Genomic DNA, 17,235 nt, shown 5'->3' with positions numbered 1-17,235 from the left:
TCTCCAACTCAGTATTTGCTGCCTGTGGCTTCAACAGAAATGAGTATCTTCAAGTCAAAGCTTTAAAGACAATGATCTAATGAGATCATTTACTATTAATCTGTTCCAAACATGTTGCACAAACTGAGCTGGAGGCTCATGTAGTCCAAGTTAGCAACTTTTTCAGTGAGATCAAAAGTAGAATAAAGGGTTGTACGAAAGTTGCATGCAACTCATGGATGCCAAATTTACTAAGCTATAGCAGCTACCATTCCCATCGCTTCAGTGCTTACACTCTCACCTTGTGGTCTAGAGCTTGCCCATTATGCCAATTACTAAATTGACAATCTGTTAGACTATTTTACACTGGTACTGAATGAGGAGGAAAAGGAGAATGCCACACATTAGTGGGTTGCCTTTAAATGCACACTTAAATACCATTAAATTTACAATCAATGAATGCATCAACATGCATGTTTAACCAAATTTTTAACCTTTTAACTCTCAGGCCACAGGCCTTTCAAAATATTGCTTCTGGTGAAAATGCTGAATCAAAAGATAAAGCATTAGTCGCTTGATAAAGAATGTCCTGGCTGGAATGACAAAGGAGTGGTCAGGCCTGTGTTCTGCTATTCCCTTCCTGCAACAAAGGAGTTACTCAGCTCTACAGAGGCTATTATGAGTGGCATCTGAGGAGGAAAGATATTAGTCCAAGAGCTAAAGTATCAGGGGGATCAAATGGAGAGCTACAATCAGAGGCACAGATGAGGAATCTAAGGCTGGATTTATGTACCTCCCCACACATCTACCCCAGAGCAAAGGCAGAATGTAGACATATTGTACCAAAATCTGGATTTGAGACCTCTTTTCATCAAAAGGACATGGAGAGGGGCCTACACTGTGCTTGACTAATTTTTCAGACCTCCCAGAATTGTTAATGGAGCAGCAACAACCACCCCAGTAGTCCCAGTCCCAGTCCCAGTCCCAGGTTTGTGACCATTATTTCTAGTCACTCCTGGTAGTGCTTGGGGAAACAGGGATTCCCTCATTGCCTGCTGGTCCCCTCTGACTAGTTTGTAACAGGCCACTAGATCCCCCCTCAGCCTTCTCTTATGGAGGCTGAACAGGTTCAGGTCCCATAGCTTGTCCTCATAGGGCCTGCCCTGCTTCACCCTGATCATGCGAGTGGCCCTCCTCTGGACCCTCTCCATGTTGTCCACATCCCTCTTGAAGTGCAGTGTCCAGAACTGGATGCAGTACTCCAGCTGCGGCCTGACCAGTGTAGCATAGATGTTTCTTAATAGCTTGGCTAACTGAACTTAGGTATCCTGACACCCTCATAACATATTCATATGGGTTGTTAAATCCCTCTGATACATTTCTCCCAAGATAATATCAACAGATAGGCAGATCTCCCATCTGAACAACACCATATATACTGTATACTCTTTAGTTGACTGCACACTGCTCCAGTGACCATCCTGATATAAGGAAGTACCTCATCCACATTGTCTGACTGTCTTCAATCAGGGAGGAAAGGATGTTAACCAGAGTATGATTGAATTGTTCCACCAGTCCATGAGATTGGGGGTGGTATGGTATTGTGCAGGTTTTGTTAGTTTTCAACAGGTTACAGATATGGTGAAACAGCTGAGATTCAAAATTTCTTCCCTGGTACGTGTGGAGGGATCAAGTTACAACATGGTAGCACACAACATTTTCAACAACATTTTTTGCCATGGTTTGAGACTCCTGGTCAGGGAGTGGGTATGTTTCTGTCCACTTGGAAAAATAGTCAGCTATTACTAGGATGTACTTGTTTCCACATGGTGTTATGGGTAAGGGACCCAAGATATCCATGGCTATCCTTTCTAGGGGTCATCCAGCCTGTGTGGAGACTATGGGAGCCCTGGGATTGTTCCTCATTTCTTTTCATGCACTGCAGACCTTGCATAACCCGTCTGACAAAGTTTCTCCAGCACAACCAGAAATACTGGAACTAGACCTTATGTGAAACTTTCTCCATTTCCAAATGTTCCCCAGTATTGGAATCATACAAAGCTTGCAAGATCATTGGTATTTCCTTCTTGATTACCACTATTTGGATACATTTGGGTCGTTGGTCCAATTGTGGAAGTTTTCTCAACAGAATTCCTTGCTTGATGCTTAGCTCAGGCCACACTATCTGTTACTGCTTCAGGCATGGATGACCCTCTTCAGGGAATTTTTCACTATTGAGTTCCTTCCACCCTATCAGTTTCTCAAGATCAGCATGTTCCCATTGTTTTGCACACCAATCTGCCAACCCTATGGTCTGCCTTGCACCCCGGGTTGGTTCACCCCAGGCTGACTCTTCTGTTGTTAATGGCTGCACCCTCACTGCCTCAACTTTGGGTTCAGGTTCCACTGTGGGAGGCCTTTGGGACAAGGCATTGGCATTCTGTCCTCAAGGGTGGTGCACTATCTGGCAGTCGAACTTGACTAGGTGTTCCAGCTACCTAGCCAGTTGTCCTTCAGGTTGTTGAAAATTATGTAGCCTTCGGAGAGAGCCTTGGTCTGCTGTTAATGTGAAGCATCTCCCCAGAAGGAAATGTCAGAAATGTTTGGTAAAGGTCACCACAGCAAGCAGTTCCTTTCTTGTAGTTGCATATTGGCCCTCAACTTTGTTTTGGTTTTGGCTTTTCCTGGCCTCCTATGACTTGTGATAGAAGAGCTCCAATGCCAACATTGCTTACATCAGTGTCTAACAAGAAGGGTAACTGCAAGTTGGGATAGGCTAAGATAGGGAATGACATAACTACCGCTTCATGTCTAGAAAGGCATCCTGATGTCCCTTAGTACAGGTAAACCTTGTCTTATCAGAGAGCCTCTGTAAAGGGTTCATGATGGTAGTGAAACCTGCCACAAATCTCCTACAATAGGAGGCTAGACCCAGAAAGCTGCACAGCTCTTTTCCATTTTGAGGCACTGGCCAGGTGTTGGGTAGGCACTGAGTACGGGCACATGCCCTTACGTCTGGTTGACATTCACTGGTCTTCTCCAGGGACACTGCAACCCTCGGTCAGTCTGGGCGGGGCATTTACACTCTCTCTCTTCATGCCTGCCACAACTTTGGTGTTCTTATTTTCTGGAGTTGTTAATGAAAGGGAAGGGTGGTGACTAGCCCACCTCCACCACGACTGACTGTTGGTGCCCTCCCTGAGCTCTGTGTCAATAAAATAAAGAAAAATGGAGGGAACGATGAAATGACCAGACAAAAAGGTTCTTTTTTTCTTTTGCTATCTTTTTTTTTTTATTATGATGCAGGTCAAATTTCTTCTCCAGCAGTTGAATCCTGGATGACCCTTTGGCTTAAGCTGTGGCCTCACTGACGTTGACTCTTCCGCATCGGCAGGCAAACGGGGAATCCCCTTTGCTTCCCTTACTGATTGCAGTCACTTAACTGGCAACCTGTGGATGATAATAAGCCAATGTAAACAGCTGAAAAAGAAGATAAGATGTGGGGGAGTGCTGCCTTCTTCTCTCTCTCTACCGGGTGATAGCTTCCTTCCTTCCCCAACACCTGACCTGCAGTGTCCCAGGGAATGGAGTTTTGCTTTCTCTTAACAGTCTCTCCCTCTCTCCCTTTTTTTTCTTTTTTTATTGCAGCCACACCCGGCTTAATTGGCAGTCTGTGGTGATCGATCAGTGTTATCAAAAACAAACAAGCCAGGGGTCTGGAGCATCCACTCCTCTTATCTTACTCTCTTTAATCTTCTTTTTCTTTTCTTCTTGTTCTCCTTCCTTTCCTCTCTCACTCTCTTAGTGCGGGCTCCCCTGACCCTCCGGGACCCAATCGGGCTCTCATCCTGCTCTTGGGGACATCAGTCTTGGGTTGAGCCCTCCCAGCCTCCATCCTGCCCACAGTCTTCCATTGTCTACCCTCCCAGTTCTGCTCACAGTCCCCAGATATTGCTCCGGCTGTGGATTTGCACCAATCTGCCTCACCTGCCAAGGTGTTAAAGCTGAGCTGGGGTGAACTGGGAGCTCCTGCCGTAGCGTGGAGGTTCCATTCTGATTGGGCACATGCCCATGGCTGAGGGAACACCCTAGGTGAGTATCCTTCGGTCCTTCACACCAGGTTTTAACAGGCTATACTTTCTCTGGATCTGGGCTAATCCTATCCGGGGAGATTACAGAACAGCTCACATTTGGCAGGTTTAATTTTTAGACTGGCTTCCTTCAGCTTCTTAAGCACTGCTTCTAGTTTCTGCAAGTGCTCTTCCTGAAAGGTTCAGCCTATCACAATGATATCATTTGGATGTAGCAGACAGGAGGTCCCTTGTAGATCCATTAACATGATATCCATTGATCTTTGAAATGTACTGAGAGCACTGCATAATCCAAAAGGCATAACATTAAACTCAAAAAATCCCTTCCTAGTGCAAAAAGAGGTCTTGGCTCTGTCCTATGGGTCCACCTCCTCTTGTCAGTACCTGCTAGCCAGATCCAGGGTGGAGAACTATTGGGCTTTGGCCAAGAGGTCTATTGTGTCATCAGTCCGAGGTAACAGTTAGGCATCCTTAACAGTGACATTATTCAGCCTGGAATAATCTACGCAGACCCTCACACCTCCCCCTTCTTCTGCACCAACAGCAGAGGGGCAGTCTATAGGCTGACAGAGGGTTTAATGATGTCTCTTTCTTTCATCTCCTGCAGCTGCTGGTCAAATTCCCACTGGAAATGAATGTGTACCCTTCTAGGTCCCTGTTTAACATGTCTGTTGATCTGGTGCTTTGTCAGGCCTGTATGCTGTAGATTGTGGTCTCCAAGGTTGAGTATGTCTGGATACTCCAATAGGACTTCCTGCACTGTCCTCACTTGCTCAGCTTGAACTCATGTTCCAATTTTTCTGCAGTCCATGGGAGGTCGTCACCCAATCCTTCAAGAGGATAGTTCTTGTTTGTGCTCAGTGCACTTATAGTAACTAACTTCCCTGAACCAAGTTTTTCCTGAAGGACAGCCACCCCACTCTCAGACATCCTAATTATGGTGCCTTGACATGCGTCCTGAGGTTTTGTCTATGTGTTGGAAACATGCACTAGGAATTCACCCCTGTGGCTTTTACCCATGGCAGTTCCCACTAAAAACCTTAATCCCTCATTGAGCTTAAACACTTCTCTTCTTCATGACACCACCTCTTCAGTTTGCCAATAATTATCATCTTACTCTGAGAAGGTGTTGTTAGCTTCCTTTCTACTATCACTTCACATACTCCTGCTTGGCCATCTGTAGTGTATACAGGGGGAAAGGAGCAGGAACAGTCCATAAAATCTGCAAAGTTCATAGTAACTTGGCATTTCTTTAAAAAGTTGATGCCTAACAAGGCATCTTGCTTGGCATGCTTTGCTTTGAGAAATGTACATGGTAGATGCAAGCCTTGGAAGTTGACAGCTGTACTCCACTCTCCCAGAATTGGGAGTGTTTTCCCATTGGCTGCTTAGACTACAAGTCCACAGGGTTGAAGGTTCCTTTCTGCCTCTGCTATAGCTTGCTCCCATATCCAGATATATACAAGGGATACCTGGGCATCAGAATCTAGAAGGAATTGGCAAGGAACCTCTCCTAGATTCCCCTCTAGGTAGTACCCCAACCCTGTGGCATCAACAATTAGCACCTTGCGCTGTGGGCTCTTGGGTTGCCAGTAGTGGGCAGGCCCCTTTCCACTGCTTGCCTTAGTTTTGTTACTAGGAATAGTGCCTTCTCTCCAGGCATTCCCTCTGGAAGTGATCACAGCTACCATAATGCCAGCATCCATCACCAGCTTCTTGATGAGACCCCAGCCACCAGGGTCCAGAAGGGCTTCCTCTGGCCTGCCTGTTTTGGGACTGGATCTCCACACTCTTCTTGAGTTGATCTAGTTCACCTCCTTTAATTCCTCCATCATCATTTGTAAAACAGATAGTTCTGGGGTTGGGATGCGTACCAGGGACTTCTCCTCCTCGACATGGACATGTACCCTTGCCTCAATATCCTGGGTACCTAGAGTACCCAGCTTGTTTACCAACTCTAACTCGGTGGCTAGCTTTATAGTGTCATCCAGACTCTGAGGTTTTCTCAGCCATAGTTGAGTCTGCACCTCCCCACAGAAAGCATTGCTGACAAAGTGGTCCTGTACTTCTGGATCAACTTGTGGAAAGGTCTTTAAGGATAAATGTCTTATGGCTAAGCCATACTCTTGTGCTGGCTCTGCTGCCATCAGCTTATGATTAAGGAAAGCCACATGGTCCCAAACAGGACCTGCTCTCAGTTGCAACACATTCCTGAGGGTCCTTATCAGATGCTGGTAATCCTGCTTAGCTTCACTGCTAAGCCCACCGTCTGTTATTTAAAACTGTTCATGCCAGTCATCCCATACCTGTTGTTCCCTACTGAAGGGTGCTGAATTAAATATCAGCCCCAGGACACAATGTGTGTGTGGCCATTCCTCTGTGGTATTCATGCTGTCCCAGTCATACACCCACACCCCAGCCACATGAACCACCCTGGCCTGGGGCAAGCAGATGCTCAGTTTCAATTTCAGCTCCATGCCCAAGGCCAAAGTTGGATCTGGGCCACCACCTGCCCTGGGCTAGTACTCAAATCTAAAATGAGGCTTTTCTTCTTCATGTTGTTTGGGGAGGGAACCTGTCCTGTATCTGAGTAAATACAGTACTTCAGCTACTTTACCTGCAGTCAATTAGAGGAGAGGTATCCAGTTGTTACACTTTGTACAAATAGATTTGCAAAACTGTGAATTGTTTCTATTAATGAAGCATCAAAGAAAAAGAATTCAGCACAATTCAGGCAACTTTCCCTAATATTAAACTTTTAGGACTAGAGTTATAATTTAATTAAAATATTATTATGGCAAAAAGATAGGCCTTGTGTATTTCATGAAAACCACTTCTCTGTAGGTTTCTGTGTTGTTACTGCTCTTATTCAACCTACCTATTTGGATGTTGGGGAAACCAGAGATGTTTTAAGCTTCATTCCCTTTACAGTGTTAATATTCATTTTTGTATCTTTCATCATTCATAGATTATGTGGTTTCCTAACTTCCCCAGTACCCAAGACAAGGGCATAAACAAGAGTCAGTTGACTGAAGCTTATCCTGGATAATATAGACATGATGGGAGCATTTGGATGATATGGCAGAGCTGACTATAGAGACTTCCCTTTGTAACCCGGACGGTATTCCAAGAGGTACCCCCTCTTCAATTGAAGGAATCAAAGCAGGTGCACAAGTGCTGTGGGAGGTGTAGAGACCCTCCTCCCCTATAGAGCAGAGCCAGATCACCAATGGGGACTTAACCTTTTAATACTGAGAACATAACAGGCAAAAAAAAGAGGGTATAGTGGACACTACAATGTCCCAAGGGGGTGGGATTCAACAAAGGTCACTTACAATCACTGACAAAACAGGGTTAACAAAATATAAAACTCAAACAGCAGAACAAACAATATGGGTTGGTGAAATATAAAAAGGCACAAAATGCAAAATGTCAAAGAAACATAGGGCCTTGGCACCTGGAGGGGGAGAAAGGGAGGGCAAACACAATGGCCCCTTTCCACTGCAAGAAGATTTGTTTCTTGTTACCTCACTCACCCCAAGTCAGTTCAGCTGGGACTTAAACCCAGATTTCCCACATAGTAGGCAGGAACATTGCCACACAGCCACCACTGGTGGCACTAGTCTAACCTGCTAGGGGTCTTGACTTTCCCAGAGCCCAGCCTCATGTCAAGCTGCCTGGCCTCTGATTGGAGGAGCTGAAAGCACAGCTGGGAACCCCTCAGGTCACTGCTCAGATCCTTCCTGGAGCTGGGGAGCCTCTCCTGCTGACTACAGCCTCTCTTTGGTGATCCTGGAGCACAGTGGGGGGCCTCTCCTGCTGGCCACATGCTGTGCTGCTGAGGGTCCCACTGCTGCCTGCAGGTCCTGCTCTTTCAGGCTGTTCTGGGGCACTGCTCCTGCCCTAAAGGCTCAGCTCTTACCAGCTCTGTGAAGCCCCTTCCTTGTTGTCCCTCACTGGTCTCTCTTCCTTGTTCCACTGGTCTTCCTTGTTGTCCCTGAGTCAGCCCATGCTGCCCCTTTTATCCCCCTCCAGGTGACCCAAGGGGCCAATCGGGACACGGGGGGGGGTGAGTCTCTGGGGCCTGATTCGTGTGGAAAGGGAATCCCAAGTCCTCCAATCATCTTTTGCCCTTTCAAAACCCCTGGGCTAGGTCACTGTCAGCTAGCCCGTCACACCTTAATAAAACATGCCAATGAAGCTTACAGTCTGGAGGGCCTTTTGGAGCCCAGCAGTTCTTGGACACTACTCTGAGCAGGGCTGGATTATGACCTGCTGGGGCTCTAATCTATGTCAAGCTTAAGAGGCCCCATAGCATTACCAAACAAGTGTATTATTCTAACAGAAAGGACATTATTTAGTATTAAGAAGCCCCCCATAATGTGAGGTCCTAAACTGTAGCTTACTTAGCTTGTGCCTAAATCCACCCCTGACTTTGAATCTCTAGTCATTATAGTATATAGCCTTCTTAGCAATGCTGTTGCATTGATTATGGTGCATGGCGCTCTGTAGGCAGAGGTAGCTGTTAATTCTGAACATGTTTATATGTTTTAAACAAGACCTATAAAGCAGCCCTGAATGTCCTGACCATGAAGTTCATGTAAGGTTTTCATAGCAGTAGTTGTAGCTTATTTTATGGGGCCTTAAAGCATGTAACTATTGGGGATTATGCACTGAACAATTTATTTTATACCTTGGTCCTTTGCTCAGATTGTTAGCATAGACCACGTATTGCAGCATTACATTTTCAGCTTGATTCAGCTACCTCCTTTCCGTAATATGTTACCGGATTTGGTTTTCATAGGGACCAATTTTGGACATATTAACATCCCATAATTTGAGGCAGTATTGGAAAAAAATACCAAACTATTCATGTGCTTGTCTTATCATACCCTGACTTTGTATGAAAAGAAAAATTGCCAAAATCCTACATACCATGTGGAACCATAAAAAAGCTCTCAACAGAAAAATATTTTTATAGCCCTCAAACAAAAAAAAGGACTTCAAATTATGCAGATTGGTTTTGTTGCTTGCAGTTAACACTCGAGAGACTTAAACTAAAATCTTCATTCCAAAAGTTTGCATTTGTATGCAGTGGCTTGGTGTAAAGCTTGCAGAGGTCAATATTAGCCTATTCACTGAGTTTAAGGCACTTTCCATCAGACCATATTTGTCTACTACAGAGATCTGTAGCTGTGTTTTTCTTTGGCCCTTTGATATCCCCTGATTCATGGGAGTTGTGGAGATCCTCTTTAAGACTAGTAGTAATTCATTTGCTCCTCCAGCTCTATGGCAGGATCTCTAATAATCACTGTCCTCTTAGGAGACTCCCCTCATCCCCCCTCCAGTGGTCAAAGTTGGGGAGGCATGCAGGGGAGACCCTCTATGAAGCTTGGGGGGTGGGGAGAATGGGGGAGACCATGCCACCTGCTCCTCCCCCATTTGACACTCCCCTGCTGCTTATCTTTTGCTTTGGTTCTGGCCTCTCCAGCCCTGACTCAGCCATGCCCATGCTGCTGCTGCTGCTGTTGCTGTTGTTGCCTGGATGGGCAGGGTGGCACCAGGTTGGGACCACCACTGCTAACTGCCCTGGAGCCAGGGCAGAGCGAGCAGCAGAAGGCAAGCATCAGGGTGGGTATGGTGGGGGGGGGGGAAGCAGGGGGTGCTGGGGATGGGTGACAGTAGTTAGGCACAGGCACAGGGAGGTGTGGGGGGAGGGTCAGGCAACATGTGATATAGGACAGACATCAGGGGAAGGCGAGGGGGCAGGCAGCAGCAGGGCCACATGGTGGGGGGCAAGTAGCAGGGCAGTCAGGGATGGGAGGCAGTAGAGGGACAAATTTAAGGTGACCTTCCACTAATTAGATTCTATACATAGAAAATTATAACAGATTTATAATTTTTTATGTAGCAAATTTAATTTTTGGGTGGGAGGTCATCTTAAATTTGAAGTTGTTTTGGATTTGGGTAAATACAGTAGATTGAAATATGAGGGAGATCTCATGCTGTCCCAGATAAGACAGCTGCTATTGATGAGCACCAGCTAGGGGGAAGAAGGGAGGCTTTCAGCAGTAATTCGGGAGCTGTATCATGTTCCCCTCATTTCCTTTCACTTAACTTCTGCAAATGAAGCAGTTTATATTCTAGAAAGAGAAGAAGCCCCACACTGCTGATGATGTGAAGCGAAAGCTGTTATGGCATATTGCAGACAAATATAGCAGGAGCTTACCAGGAACCTGTGACTAATGCATTTGCCACCAGACAGAAACAAATGACTAAACTATGTGCTGCTCTTTCAGTGCATTATTGGGGACTCCACATAAATTCCATAGCATTGAAAACTTGCAGAAATATAAAATTTGACACTGTGACATTCTGGCATAGCTACCCTAGAGAAAAAGTTGCAAGAAGACTCTCAGTGCAATGTTCAATCAGTTCTGACCATTATTTCCTCAGTCACTCATTTGATTTCTCCTGTAGTAATGTGATAGCAGCAACTATTTTGAGTTAACAGAAAGGCGGCAGCAGATAACACTGTGACTTCCTCTAGCCACACAAATAAATAATTAACTTTATTTATAAGTGCTTTCTTGAGCACAAGGTGGCAGGCTTCAGCTTCATTACTAGGGAAATGAGCTTTGAGTATGACTTGAAACAGAAAGGAAGAAAATATTTTTATTATTTAAAATCATTGAAAAATTAGCTGTGATCAATTAATTAGCTGTATTAGCAAATAAACGCCCCTTGTTATTTTCACTTCTGTAGTTTGTGTTCGGCCTGTGGATCTGTATTAAGAGGCAGTACTAGACAGAGCAGTGTTAGAGATGTTCTGTCCTGTGTACATTTTAGAAATTTAATTTTCTTCTTTCACATTGTAAAGGTGGGAGAAGCAGAGCACAGATGGAAGCTCTGTCTCTGAAACCAGAATGCTACCCTGGACCTGAGAAAACTTTCAAGTTGAAAGCTGTGTAGAAACTGGTCCTGTGAAAATACTGGTTCTGAACATTCAAAAACAAAAGCAAAATATGTTTCAGCAGAAAATTCCTGACCAACTCTTGTGACAAGCACAATCCTTCCTGAATCCCCTTGTTATGCATGGGAGGGAGTATTTTTAACTCACCCTTATGAAGGGAGTAGTTCACTCCCTCTTGATGTGCAAATCCAAAAGCAAAGCCATGACTATTTTCTACCCACCATTTCCTATTCTCTGGAGAGTGTGATTCCATATTTAGGTGCCAATGCAAAAATACCTGATATTGAGAGGTGCCCAGAACCTGAAGCTATTCTTGTCTTTCAGGCAGCTATGGGTGCTGAGCATCTGTGATAAACAGATATGGATATAAGTTCCTAACTTGAGGCACTCAAACATGAAAGTTTTGGCCACTGTTCTAAAGAAAATTCATTGTCAGTGCTGTCTGGAAGCTCCTCCAAGTGTGTATTTACATTTCTTCTGATAGTTCAATTAGTTATGATACAAAGATCCTTCATTTATGGGGCATGAGTTGAAGCCTTAGGATGGATTTCTATTACCCTTTGTGGACACTAATGGCAGTTTTCCAGTAATAGAAATGTCACTTTAGGTACTTACGCACAGTTTTTTTTTTATCCTATTACCTGTGAAATGTGCTAAGCATCCACACAGCTCCTGCATATGCTTAGGAGGCTATGCACAAGCATACCATATATGTAACTATATATGCATGTACCTGAGCATAAGTCCTGAAAAAAGATGGTAGAAGAAAAGTTTGCTCATTTTTTTTAGCATCATTAGCTGAGTGGTTAGGGTACTTGCCTCACAAACTGAAGGCCCTGGTTCTAGGCTTTCCACCAACAGGAGATCTGAAGTTGCAGTTCTTTGGTATGCTAGCACAATATTGGAACCACCTCACCATAGGCTAGGCATTATCCAGGTCTTCTCCAACCTGACTCTTGAAACTGAGCCACTGGTGCTTGCACTTACCGGTTATTGAATCAAGTGGCTGGAGAGCAGTGGGTGCAAGACTAGAATACGAGCTGGCTAGACACTTCACTGAGACATTTATCCAGTACTTTGCCTTTCTCTCCACATATTTTCCTCTCTTGGCTGTACCACGTCAGCTTAAAAAGGAAGGCTGGGGAGAGCTCTGGATACTGCTTATTATGTGTTGCAGTGGTTGGACCACTGTTTTAAGAGTCAGAGAGCTACAGATTTTAATCTCTTTTGGATGAGCAAGGGGGCTTGGAAGCTGGGTCTCCTGCTTCTTGGTTGAATACCCTACTCACACGCTTAGTGGGTTTAAAACACAGGAGTGTTCTTTAACTAACATCTGCTAGTCATGACTTTTTATCTAGTTCCATAACTTAGTTGAGCACACAGGGCATGTGCTTATAGCCATGCAGTATGTCTAACTAGTGCAATGTCCTGAGTATGCACAGTAGCTGTGTAGATGCTTGTGGATCTACAGTGCATTGGATTATAGAGGGTAACAGAATTGCAAATGATATGTAAGTGCTGAAAGTGCCAATTATGTGGTTGGAAAACGGCCAGTTAGGCACACAAAGAGGTAATAGATTTCTGCCCTTAGAGCGATCAAATTCCATTTCTGGGTCTGCATTTCCAGTCTTTCAGAATTTTCTTGTGTTTGCTTTGAATGTAACAAGATGGACATGCTCTGGTGCCTTTATATGCACCAGCTAAATAGCACTTAGACTTTTACTTGTCTTCAGTATAGGCTTCTTACTTAGATGCTCTGGTGGGGGAGGAGTGTGTTAAATTTGCTATTATGACATTGTCAGGAAACAGTTAGTTCTGTGTCATGGTATATGATATGGATGAAGTCCTTCCTGCTTTTATTCCTACTGCCCCATTGGCTCTACCTTCTCTTTAGGCAGATCTTTTAGAAAAAAGCTATGTAGGCAGTTCTGCCTCTTTCCTGCCCTACAAGAAACATTGTATTGTAGCTAAGCTACTTAGAAGCCACCACTAGAGTGGCAATATAAAATAACAATTTTGATCGATCTAAAATGACCATACTTGACACATTTTGTTACCTCCACTGAGAGCCAGCTGTTCTTTCCTCCCTTCCCATACTCCTGAAAAGTGAAGTTGCCAGTACTGAATACAATATTGATAGATAAAGCAGCAATCAGAACAGGAAGAAGGCAGGCAACTGGTATAAAGAAGTGATAGGTTTTTGATACTTTTTCCTTCCTGGAGATCTCATCAGTGGGTTGCAACCTGTGATGAATAGAGCTGAGAGGAAGCAGAATTGTTCTTTCTTCTTAATAGTGAGATGGGACTGCTTTAAAAATAATTATGCCAACAAGGGTATAAGTTTTATTCCCAGCTCTCCTTACACCTAGGAAATAATTATGTACACTATGTGCTAATGCAAGAGAATTCCCAACAGTATGTCTTTTAGGGCCTTTTCTATCCCAGCTTTTAAAGATATCAGTTAAATCCACAAACATTTTTTTTTGGATCCTTTGGCAATATGTTAACAGTGATTCCATTAACGACAGTAAAACAACCATGCCACTCCCAAATATAGACTGAATTTTTAATAGCACTGATGGAAGTACTCTTATTAACTGGGATGAACATGCCTGATTTTGACTGGTGCACATTAATGGATTTATACTGGTGCAAAGCCAGCACAAGAGAGACCCCAACAAATTTTCTATTTGGAGAAAATGACAAATCAGGGACAAACAGGACCATTATCAACCCTCAACATTTCTCACAGAATGCCATACACTCTTATCAGACTTTAAAATGAAAAGGTGTGTATGGTCTGCAGATCTCTGGAAAGGCCTCATGAATCAACAGTGGTCCATAGGCCACAGTTTGGAAACTGCTGCTCCAGAACATGAACATTTACCAAGTGTAGAGTTATCAGGAAACAGATATGAAGGCAAGACACAAATCATTTTCTGTTAAATCAGTGACCTTACCAATCAATATCTGTGAGTTCTCAGATATTTTACTGTGGAAGCTGGTATATAGAAAGGGTGATAAAGGGGATGCCAGTTCATTAACACAAAATCCCCATTACAAACAACAGTTCCTGTACAACATATGCATTCATCAAAGGCAGTAAAAGGCAAAAGAAACACATGTATAAAGGTTGTGAGCTGAACAACCAATAAAAAAAAAAAAATTCTATTTTGCAACCACGTTCAATATTTTGAAATTAGTTTTAATTCTAAAATAGAACTAAAACAACACCTTTCAGAAGTTTTCAGGAAATGGATTTATGTCTAAACATCTGCTTTGATCTCCTTCTCTTCAGAAAGTCCAGCTGGGATTTAGGAAACAATAATATGAAAACTTTAATTAGAATAGGTATGTTTTTTGTGAACCATTTCTGTTTAGAAAAAAAATGTATACTTTAACTAAAAAAAAAGTCTTCAGCAAAACATTTCAACCAACTATTGCTGTAGGCAGAAATATTTGATACTTTATTTTATACTATTAGTTCATTTTCTACTTTTTTCAGGTTTTTATATGGTACCCAATCCTCATATTATTCTTCAGGACTATTTTGAGATTGTTCCCATTATTGTTTTTAGAAATGACATAGTTAAGCACTTGGCAAGAAGGGGATGTACTCTGAAAAGAAGATTTATGTCTGGATAACAATTTTTATCACCTTTATGCAGATTGAAAAAAAAATTAATTTAACCAGATAACATTGTTGGCAATATTTTCAGTTATGTCTGTTTATCATATGCTCATTCATTCCATTAAAGAGAGGTATAATGTTACTAATATGGTTATGACTATTCTAATAAGATGATGTAATTTTTATGTGGTAATGATTTACGCCTGTGTTAAGCCTTTGAGCACATCCAGTGTGAATCAAATGTTTCCTGAAGCCTAAGTAGATTCAGGCAGAGCTGAGTGCTCATGCAATTAATAAAAGTGCAGTGCCAACTTGACTCATGAGTACTTTCTAAACATCATGATCACTTCTTGTTTTATACTTCCTTAACAATGCCTATGTAGCTTTTTTCTCTCTAATTCCCCAGTGAAATGGGAGTTGGTTACATCAAAGGACTCAGCTAGAATATATATATATGAAATTAAGATAAAAAAGGCCCTCAATGTCATTTCTATAAAATGGTGAGATTTTACCTAACAGCTTGGAAGCTAACATGGAAGGTGACTGGCCACTGGCTATTTGGCAGAAGATCAGGAGTGGAGAAGGCCAGAGAACAACTGCAGAATGAATGGTATGAGACCAGAACTTTAATTTTACATAAGCACAATTCAGCTTGAACTGGCCACTCCCAGTCATACACCTACTAATGAGGACCTGTTAAGTGCCTCACTGCCTGCAGAGACATCTGATCTGGCTGCACGTACAGTGGAAAATACGATGTGCAAGCCCGACATCCCAAAGATATGAAATCTTTTGTGCAGGCTACTACATAAGGCCACTCTAAAAGAAATGACATTCAAGGGCCCCAAGCTTAGCATATCTTGCACTCAGCAGGTGGAGTGCTCAAGACTGGCTACCCTGAGATTTGTATTTTAACAAACCCAATGAAGACCAAACCAAACCATGAAAGTGCCTTTGTTTGGTGGAGACAGGGGAATTTTCTTCTTTGTCATCTCCCACTGTGGAAAAGTTGGCCTGAACAGCTATAATTAAACATGGGAGGGGGATCCTAATCTTGCGTGATCAAGGTTGGAAGAACGCATGGACCCACAGGGCCTGGGTCCAGGGGCCCCTGCCAATCAGGGGCCCCCTGGGGTGCAGTAGCAATATAGCCCAGGTAGGCATCCTGGCTGTGGGCATCTGGGACAGGCAGTATGTGCCTCCTTCCCTCAGGCTGGGCCAGGGCCAGGGGCTAGGGCCAGGTGCCAGGTTCCTTGCAGGCAGTGGTTGCTTCTCAGGCCTGTCTGCTGCCAGATGCCCCACGGGCAGCCCTGCTCCTGCTTCCCACCATTGTAGGTGGCCACCAGCATCAGTGCCACTGGGACAAGACAGGGTGGGACAGCTCCGCTCCATCGAGCAGGGCAGAGGGGTGGGCTGGCATGCAGCTGGGGGTGGTACAGAGCCTATGTCCCCCCTGCCAGGTTGGCCCTGGCTCCAGCCCACCCTGCAGCACTGGGTGACTGCAGCTTCGGCTGCACAAGACCTGCCAGGCAGAGGGGCCTGGCCAGGCTGGGTCTGGGGCCACCTTCACCAGTGGTGACGCATAGGGGGTGCACAGGGCTGAGAGCACTGGTGCACCCCCTGACAACCAGCATTCCCACTTCAGTGACAGGCAGGGGGGCAGAAGGGAGTGCTGGTGCCCCCCTTGTGAGTGCCGGCTGGGGAGTGGGGGTACCAGGAGAGGCGCTGCTGGCACTTCTGGGCATGCCACTGGCACTTTCAGGTCAGCATGCCGCTGGCACTCCTGGGCATGCTGTTGGTGCTTCTGGGTCAGCACAATCGGCTGCTGGTTGGCGCAATTGGGGTCGGCGCAATCAGCTGTGGGGGGACCCCCTCCCGGTTGCTGACTGGCTGCTGAAGCACACCCCCTGACACCAGTCACCCATGGCCTTCACTTCAGCAGCACTCAAGCCCCCTGACTTGTCCTGGACATGCTGAGGAGGGGAACAGGCCCAGCCACAGCCCCATGGTGGGCCTAGAGGCAATCTGCCCTCCCGGGGGGGGGGGGGTCCTCCAATTTTCTGTTTGTCCAGGGTCCCAGTAAATCTTAATCTGCCAGTGATGGCGAAACAAGAATCCTAGTGAGAGGACTTAACAAAAGGCAGCAGGGCTGGGAATAACACCCGGGGCCCAGCTCCCTTGAGGAGCATGAGGGTGGCGAGGGGTGGAAGCAGACAGCGCAGGAGCCACGGCTGTCTGCGGGTGGCACCCGGCAGGCTGCAGGCGGGTGCAGTGCAGGCTGCGAGGCACGGGGTGGCGCCTCAGCTCTTTGAAGTCTGAGGCACTGCGGTGGATTTTCTTTTAAATGACTGCGGAAAAAAAAAGGGGTGGGGGGGGGGGTGGGTAAGCGAGAAAAACCCAACCTCTGGAGCCACTAATGAAAAGCCCAAATTCCCAGACAAGGGAATGTCCGTCCTTCCTCGGGCACCTGAGGGCTGAGAAAGGCTCCCTTTGATTAGGAGGGGGGAGCAGGTCCCTGGGGAGCATGGGGGGCGGCGGAGGGGGGATGCGGCAGCGGGCCC

The sequence above is a fragment of the Crocodylus siamensis genome, chromosome 3, assembly GCF_052110815.1.
Source record: "Crocodylus siamensis isolate JL-2025a chromosome 3, ASM5211081v1, whole genome shotgun sequence".
NCBI lineage: Eukaryota > Metazoa > Chordata > Crocodylia > Crocodylidae > Crocodylus > Crocodylus siamensis.
Note: the sequence above shows the minus strand (reverse complement) of the source record.